The 7,960-nt window shown below is 49.8% G+C and overlaps 1 protein-coding gene across 4 annotated transcripts in view; it reads right to left on the reverse strand.

Annotated features, from left to right (window-relative positions):
- Nucleotides 1-3,541, reverse strand: part of FAM168A (family with sequence similarity 168 member A) — a 188,231-nt gene extending 184,690 nt beyond the window's left edge. For 3 of the 4 annotated variants that reach the window (XM_083499985.1, XM_083499983.1, XM_083499982.1), the window contains exon 1: nucleotides 3,295-3,541. The gene's annotated coding sequence lies outside the window, so the exon portion shown is untranslated. The remainder of the gene's footprint in view (nucleotides 1-3,294) is intronic. The other variant, XM_083499984.1, reaches the window with a different exon arrangement.
- Between the last annotated feature and the right edge of the window lie 4,419 nt (nucleotides 3,542-7,960).

Consider the following 7,960-nt stretch of genomic DNA (forward strand, 5'->3'; position numbering starts at 1 on the left):
CCCCTAATGAGGGTCCCTTCTCCAGTCTTCAGAGAGTGGCTGGATGTGGGGAGGCAGGAAAAGGTCCTCCTTTTCTTCCAGAAATGGCAGTTTCAGTCTGAAATCTTAGGCTCAGTACTGCGCCCAGAGCTCAGAAACTGCTTGCATTAATGAAATTCCCTGTCGCAAGGCGCACCTAGAACAATGGGAGTTTCGAACGCCAATTTCTCTCAATCTCTTCCCCAAATATTAACCTTTGATATCCATGCTGAGTATGAACAAGTTTAGATAACCCATCCCAGACCCCTCCCATCAAGATGTTATCGCGCTACCCTCACCTGCCTGTTACCTATCTCACTATCAGCAATACCCCAATTTACCCTCACCATACTCCCTTTGCCTAAACCATCATATTAAACAACTGCTTCATTAAGACAGAAAACATGATGTGCCCATTCAGTTCTCTCCCAGGGGCCAATGTTTTTATGCCACACCCCTCGTGCCTATACTAGTGCCATGATCAAGTTCACTCATGGCACCATGCTGGAATTCTTTCGAAACTTCTTGCTGGCATGCCGGCTTGCAAGCCCTAATTCCCATGCACTCCTTTCATATCCTCACTCTGGCTTTTGGTGTATTCCCCTCATCCACCCCCAAAGCATGCTGTTCGATCCCTTCACAATTTCCACCACGGTGTTTCATGGTCCATCCTGCTAAGCCCCTTGAAAGATTCCCCATTTCATGCTATGGCCCTGTACTAATCCACAGTGTTCTAAAGCCATCTACTTTAAAGCCTTTATGGACAATGCATCACCATCTTGCTTTTCCTCCATAACGCCCAACAAGCACCCAGAAATTATCCCATATCCATTTAATTATCCCTTTTGTCTCACCCACAAACACATTTCCCCTTCCCAAACACAGGGCTTTTGTGATACCCCTGTACCAGCACACCGCATTCCCACTCCTGCTACGCTCCTTTGCCCCTGCTACACCAGATATCAGTGTCTTGTGTCAATGCCAGGCCAATGCCCTTTACCATCTCCCATTGCCTCAATGCCGGTTGCCATCATTTGCCTCGTCCCAACCCTTAACTCTAACAGGGACTTCCTCTGTCCCTATCACAGGCACACCAATGCCACCTGTTAAAGCCATCTTGCCCATGGGATACTGCCACTCTCTAAGACAACCAGCCTGTGGAAGTGCCAGATTCCAAACATCTTGCCAAACCCTGTATCACCTCTACATCAACCCCCCCAACCCCCACTGAGATCAGTATTCTTTTACTGTCCTGCCCCTACCCAATCCTAACATGCTATGTCCCCCAATGCTTACTGTAAAGTCCTTTTGACATTTCCATCCTTTTTAAATTTATACATATCCTGATTCTCCTCCTCCTCAAGGAACTCAAGGCACAGTTCTCCCTGCCATCTCAACCCTGTGAAGCTGGCCTAAGGTCATGCAGTGAGTTTCGTGGCTAATCAGGGGTCTGAACCTGGGGCCTCTCTGGTTCTCAGTCAACCATTCTGGATTTTCCCATTGCGCCGCCGCCGCCGCCCCAGAACACACAGAAGGACTCACAAACTTAATCTGCATGTTCCACACCACACTGAGGCATAGCTGTCAACCTTCCCTTTTTTTGCGGGAAATTCCTTTATTCCAGCGCCGTTTCCCGCTGCTGTCCCGGATTGTTAGATATCCCATAGACTGTCCCCGGGACAGGTGAGACTGCTGATCCCTTATTTTCAAATCTGAAAGTTGACAGCTATGCACTGATCCATCAACACACAAATGATCCCCGACACACTCCTGACAATTTCCCCCACCCTTCATGCCACTAGAGGTCAGGGGTCCCAATGCAGAGCCACAAACCCTGTCCTCACAAAGCACGGCATCTGTTTCCCAGATCCCCCGGCTAAAATATTTTTAAAGGGTGTATACAAATTAATAAGAGTACACAATCTCTCTCTCTCTCTCTCAAACACACACAGACACACACAGATATATATATATACACACATACATACATAACATGCATGCGCATGCACAAATTGCCTCTGCTCTCCCCCCCCCCACCTAAAAAAACAATCCTTTAACCTTAACAAAGCAAGCACTCTGGGGCAGCCCCTCCTCAGTGATTCTGGACCGCCCCCCAAAAAACCTGCCTTGAGCCCTCTCTTGAGCATACCCCCCCACACATTTCACATACACACCACCAGCATCCTCAGCATCCCCCTAAACATGCCAATACCCTGAGACTGCAGGCCAGAAATAATAAAACCACTAACAAGCCCGACCCCACATTAACTTCCCAGACACACACACCCCACCCCCCACGACTGCAGGAACTTGGCGGAGGGGGGCACAAAAAAGGGAGAGAAAACGGAGGAGACCCCTTACACTTGACCCTGCTAGGGTTTCCCCTCTCTCCCACACTCTCTGAGGCTAAGGGGGCGACAGATAGATAGATATAGATGTAATATTATGTATATATATATATTATACATATTTAATATATTTTCACATTAAATCTGTCTGTCTGTCTATCTCCCATCTTTTCCCCTGACGGAACTAAAGGTGGCTATGAGGGTGTCTCAAGGGGGTGGTTACAGAGGGGGTCCATGGGGGGATATCAAGGGGGGTTACCAAGGGGGTCTATAGGGGAATATCAAGGGGGGGTTACCGAGGAGGTCTATGGGGGGTTATTGAGGGGATCTATGGGGGAATATCAAGGGGGGGTTACCGAGGAGGTCTCAGGGGGGGGGTTATTGAGGAGGTATATGGAGGTATATCAAGGGGGGTTATTGAGGGGGTATATGGGGGTATATCAAGGGGTGTTATTGAGGGGGTATATGGGGGTATATCAAGGGGGGTTACCGAGGAGGTCTATGGGGGTTATTGAGGGGGTACATGAGGGATATCAAGGGGGGTTATTGAGGGGGTATATCAAGGAGGGTTACGGAGGGGGTCTATGGGGATCTATCATGGAGGCTCTGAGGGGGGACTATGGGGGGTCATCGAGGGGGCCTATGAGGGAGGCTGAGGGGGGTCTATGGGGGATATCGAGGGGGGTTATGAAGGGGTCTATGAGGCTCTATGAGGGAGGCTCTGGGGGGGTCCATCGAGGGGGTCTATGGGGGATATCGAGGGGGGTTACCGAGGGGCCCATGGGGGGCTATGAGGGGGTTTCGAGGGGCTCCCCCCAGCGAAGGGGGGAGGGGAACTCGACGGCGCGTGCGGGGGAGGCTGTTGTTGTTGCTGAGGGCTTTTCTGGCGGGGGGGTGTCCCCCTCCCCCCTCGCTCCCCCTTTCCCACCTGCGGGTCTGGGAGCTGGGGTCCTCCTCGTCCTCGTCGCCTCCGGCTTCTCCTCGTCGGCGGGGCTCCGGGGCTCCAGCCTCTCCCCTCGCGTAGCAGCAGCAGCAGCAGCGTCCTCCGGCGGCGGCGGCGTCGAGGGGGGAGCAGGAGGCCTCTGCGAGGGAGCCAAGGACGCGGAGCTTTGTGGGCGAGCGGCGGGCGAGCGGGGCTGTGAGGGAGCGCAGCGCCGAGGATCCTGGCTGAGGCGGGCGAGGGAGGGAGGGAGGAGGGAGCCGGAGAGGGAGGAGGGGGCGGGGGCAGCGCCAGCCGGCAGAACCGTTACGGGAGCCGGGAGGGCGGCGAGACTACAGATCCCGGCATGCCCCGCGCGCACAGGGATCAGCCCTCGCCGCGGGGCATCTCGGGGGTTGTAGTCGCCGAGGAGTCTCCTCCTCTTAGACTTCGGCGGAAAGGGGCCCGCGGGGCATGCTGGGAGTTGTAGTAGGCTAAGCACAGATTATTAATAGCTGCTGGGAGAGCTAATAAAACGGAGCTCCATCGCCGGTGATGGCGATCGCCGTCATTATAGGTTTTCCTGGGCGGCTTAAAATGTGAAAAGCACAACGTCGTTGTGGTTGTTGTTTAGAAAATGAGCAAGGAAAGGCAGCCAGAAACTTCTTTGCGCGGAGGCTCCGTGAAATGGTTTGAAGTCGAGATTTAAAACGCAGTTAAAAGGCTACTTGAATCATAAAAAAGGGTATTCACTCGGCGCTAAAAAGACCGGAGAGACGCACACAGAGAGAGATGCACTTGCCAGTCTCCACGCCGCACCATTGCACATTTATCCATATTTTTATCATTATTATACATCTTTTACATCTCTATGGTGCTCATTAATTAAGCCTTATTTGGCTTTTAGGAAGTGCTATTGGAAAATATTGTTCGTATTTATATGAATTGATAAAGGACGTTACTTTTATTGTTTTCTGTGCAGATCGCTTATTAATTATTATTATTATTATTATTATTATTATCATCATCATTATTATATAAGCGAAACGTGTCATCTGAGCGGTTGATTTGTTCTCTCCCTGCCGCTTTTCAGACCGAAGGCTCCACAGTTCGGCTCAAAGCATGCAATGAGAACCATTCTATAATATTAATAATCGCAGGATGCAATGCAAATAATAATAACAATAATATTAATAATAAAGTGGCTGCCTGGTCGCGTGGAAGCTAAGGACGGGTTATTCGAGCCTTGCGAAGTGGGTACGGTAAACAACGTCTGGAAAAAATAATAATTGCTGTGGAGGCGAGACCTGGGAAAAGGTTAGGCGGAAAACTATTCACCTTTTAATGTTCCAGGAGCTGAAAACGCCTTGCGGGGAGAGAAATGAACTTGCGCGGAGGCTCCATCGTTTGGGACCTGCTGCAAACATTGCCAAAACGATGCCCCTGCGCGGCTCTGGAGGAATAAATAAGACATTGTTCTTTCCCGGCAGCGGAGCCGAGCCGAGCTGCCCTCCTTGCAACTTGCGAGCATTGCTGTAAGCATCTCAAAATGAGCACTGAAGTGCAATAAAATGGACCGGCTGCAGAGGCTGCAAGCGAGAGACCCAATGTGGTCTCAGGCGCTTTCCCACGAGCAGAGCCCGATGGGAGATGTAGTTGGAATAATCCACCCATTTTCCTAGTTTAAGGTTTCCTCATATGCTGGGTAATGTAGTCTCTCATCTGCTTGGGTGGCTGATGGACAAAGAATATAGGCGGCAGCAAGGAGCAAAGGATGTCAGATCGCGGAGGAGATGGGGGGGAAGAGAGTCTTGTTAACCCTAACGGGTTAGTTGCTGCAAGAGTTTTTTCTATGGGGAAGAATATATTTATTTTGCAAGATGCGTTCAGGGTTGCTCTCAGCTGATACATGCATTCTGGCAGGGCGGGGGGGGGGGAGAACTGCAAGCAGTGAATGGCTAATGAAAACAAAAACAAAAAATCAGTTTCCTGACTGGTGAACGTGTTCGAGTCTTTCAGCAGAAACACCAAGGTCAGTGCTGGTTTTTCGTGTAAGCTAAACAAGCTATAGCTTAGGGCCCCACTCTCTTGGGGGCCCCCCAAAAAATTAAAGGGTGAAAAAACTGGATGTACATTTCCAAAATATAAGATAAAAAACTAATATGTACAATAAAACCTACATGCAGCAACAGTGTTTTGTGTTGTGTAGGCTCCTATGATGTAAGTCATGGTCCCCACCTGCTAGCCTGCTCCCTAAAATATCACTGGTTTGCTCATTTCTATATATAGGGTGCCTACATTCTGCATGGGACCCGGGTGGCGCTGTGGGTTAAACCACAGAGCCTCTTGGGCTTGCCAGTCAGAAGGTCGGCAGTTCAAATCCCTGCAACGGGGTGAGCTCCCGTTGCTCGGTCCCTGATCCTGCCAACCTAGCAATTTGAAAGCACGTCATGTGCAAGTAGATAAATAGGTACTGCTCTGGCAGGAAGGTAAACGGTGTTTCCGTGCGCTGCTCTGGTTCGCCAGAAGCGTCATGCTGGCCATATGACCTGGAAGCTGTCTGTGGACAAACACCAGCTCCCTCGGCCAGTAAAGCGAGATGAGCACTGCAACCCCAGAGTCGTCTGCGACTGGACCTGATGGTCAGGGATAACTTTACCTTTACCTTTTTACATTCTGCATGGACTGCTTGCATGGCATCATATGCAGATGTCGTTAGATACCTATTAAATTACCATCTAGCATATATTCCACACAAAAAACAGCGACCATTTGTTGTTGACAAAGGACAGCTAGTCATATAAAGGGCCCCATTACCTTCAGTAGCTTAGGGCCTCATCAAACCTAAATCTGGCCCTGACCAAGGAATTGTGGAACCTTAAACCTTACTAGCGTATACAAGGTATTTGTGGACTACAGCCTGCTGAAGGGGGTTCAAAGCTCACAAGGCTGACTGCCAGTTCCAGTCCACCTGCTCCTTAAGGACAAATGATTGATAATTTGTTGAAAATATTTCTGCATTATACTGCTGTCCATATGTATGGGGTGTTAGGGGAGGTGTAGTACCTCTGATGGAAGACACATTGTGCTCCTTCTGGGGTTTGCCACTCAGCTCTCACCTGTGGCTCCTGGAAGCTGCCAACATGTGGCCACACTTTGAGAAAGGCTTTGACTGGACAGCTAAACCAGGTGAGGGTAGCCAATTCATCTCAAACCTTCTGTGAGTTAAGGACTCCCCCTGCATGTGAAGTCAAGCTCCAGTGGATGGAGCGGATGAGACCTAGAGTGGGTTCAATGGTCAAGGAGACAGTTTCTGTGCTTGCTATGGATAATAATATAGAGGTACCTTTGTGGTACCTCTGGAGAGTCCCATGGACTGCAAGAAGATCAAACCTCTCCATTCTGAAGGAAATCAGCCCTGAGGGCTCACTGGAAGGACAGATCCTGAAGCTGAGGCTCCAAGACTTTGGCCACCTCATGAGAAGAGAAGACTCCCTGGAAAAGACCCTGATGTTGGGAAAGATGGAGGGCCCAAGGAGAAGGGGACGACAGAGGACGAGATGGTGGGACAGTGTTCTCGAAGCTACCAACATGAGTTTGACCAAACTGCGGGAGGCAGTGGAAGACAGGAGTGCCTGGCGTGCTCTGGTCCAGGGGGTCACGAAGAGTCTGACACAACTAAACAACAACATCTCTGGTTGCGAACGGGATCCATTCTGGAGGCCTGTTCGCAACATGAAAAGCCCGCAACCTGAAACGCTGTATCTGCACAGGTGCGTGGCGCAATTTGGTGCTCGTGCGCATGTGGGAAGCATGATTTATCGCTTCTGCACATGCGTGAGTGGCAAAACCCGGAAGTAACCCTTTCTGGTACTTACGGGTCTCCACGGGACGCAACCTGAAAAAACGTAACTTAAAGCAAACGTAACATGAGGTATGACTGTAATAATAATAATAATAATAATAATAATAATAATAATAATAATACTTATACCCCACCCATCTGGCCGGGTCTCCCCAGCCACTCTGGGCGGCTCCCAACAGAATATTAGAAACACGATAAAGCAACAAACATTAAAAACTTCCCTAAGCAGATGTTTTCTAAAAGTCAGGTAGTTGTTTATTTCCTTGACATCTGATGGGAGGGCGTTCCACACTACCTAGAAGGCCCTTCTTCAGATTCTGATGGTGGTGAACCCTCCTTCATTTGCTGTTTTTAAGCAGAGGCCTTCTGTCCGGGATTCTTTAGCTGTGATTCCTGCATCACAGGGGGCTGGACTAGAGAACCTTTGAGGTTCCTTCCAACTATGCAATTCTGTGATTCTCAGATCTCTTTGCCCTGTCTATCCAGCACCCTGTGCAATAGAGAGGGTGGTGGCAGGGAGACACGTGACTCTCGCAGATCAGATCCCCTTCTCCTAATACAAATATTTACTGCTAAGAAACCCGCTACCAGCGAAGAGCCATGCCTCCAGGGGCGCTTTCCCTGGCAAAGACACAGAGGACGATCAGCAGTCATTTAAGTGCGCCACGCTGTGGCTCGTAGCCTCCAAGAATGTTCCCCCCCCCTTTGTGTGAATTTTTTATAAAGCAACAGGCATGCAATATTTAAATGAAACCCTGCGGGAGCCATTACTTGCTGAACAAAACAAGAGCAAGCCCGGTTCATTTTGGG

This window comes from Podarcis liolepis (genome assembly GCF_965112155.1).
Source record: "Podarcis liolepis genome assembly, chromosome: 4".
NCBI classification, from domain to species: domain Eukaryota; kingdom Metazoa; phylum Chordata; class Lepidosauria; order Squamata; family Lacertidae; genus Podarcis; species Podarcis liolepis.